Below are 1,211 nucleotides of genomic sequence, written 5' to 3' on the forward strand. Positions count from 1 at the left end.
CTCCATGGCATCGGACCTGGATATCTCCGAGACCGCCTTCTGCCGCAGATTACCTCCCATCGGCCGGTACGCTCCCACAGAGTGGGTCTCCTCAGGGTGCCGTCAGCCAGACAGTGCCGGCTGGCGACCTCCAGGGGGAGGGCCTTCTCGGTGGGAGCCCCCACCCTCTGGAACAAACTACCCCCAGAGATCCGGGTGATCCCGGATCTCCCCTCCTTCCGCCGCGCCCTAAAGACATGGCTCTTCCAACAAGCGGGATTGGCCTAGGGAATTTTTAGTGGGGTTTTAAGTGAAATTTTAATTATATAGGCCATAGTGAATATTTCTTTTTAATTTGGTTTTAAATTAGTATTTATTGTAATATCTGTTTTATAAGGCTGTCAGCCGCCCTGAGTCCGGTAAGGAGAAGGGCGGGATAAAAATTGAATAAAATAAATAAAATAAATAAATAAACATCACCACAAAATTCCTTATACATTTATCCATAGACATAAAGAAACCAAGGGGAAACCACATATCCTTGACTTATGCACTGCTCAATGTTGAAATAGTCACTGCATAATCAGTTTATGCCTATGCATTTTTACTTCTATCAGAAGCTGTCTTATCTCATTCAGCAACTAAGCTTCATATTTACACAAAACATTCCATAATTCAAGCTTGTTCACTGTTTCATACAGTTCCTTTAAATCTCAAAATATGTTGTCATATTCAGACATTTGTAACTGATAAGAAAGTTGAAAATCTGATCTGCACGTTTCCTGATCTGCCCACACTGTTTTTCCCAGACATTTCTCATTGTTAACATTTCACTCTCTTAATTAGAGTTCTGTCTTCTTAGAAACTCTGAACAAACTATTCCCTCATATTTTTTCATATTCAGTCTTGTTATCCTTGTAAAACGGAACAATAACTATACTGTTTCAACTAGCAGGTCTATACATTTAAAAATTATTTTGAAATTCTGAAATATGTGAAAGTCACTCAGGTTGGAGAAGTCTGATATAGATTCATTTCAGTTATGCTCACTTCTAACTAGTTATTGGACAAATAACACCATTACTGTCTTGGTGAATGATCAATACCAAGAACAAATTTCACAAGACTTTCTTGATTATGTTAATTTTTTCAGCAGCTTTTGCTGCCATTAGCCATACCATCCTTTTCAGTCTATTTATTTATTTATTTATTTATTTATTTATTTATTTATT

The sequence above is a fragment of the Protobothrops mucrosquamatus genome, unplaced genomic scaffold (assembly GCF_001527695.2).
Source record: "Protobothrops mucrosquamatus isolate PMUCROS unplaced genomic scaffold, P.Mucros_1.0 scaffold1322, whole genome shotgun sequence".
NCBI lineage: Eukaryota > Metazoa > Chordata > Lepidosauria > Squamata > Viperidae > Protobothrops > Protobothrops mucrosquamatus.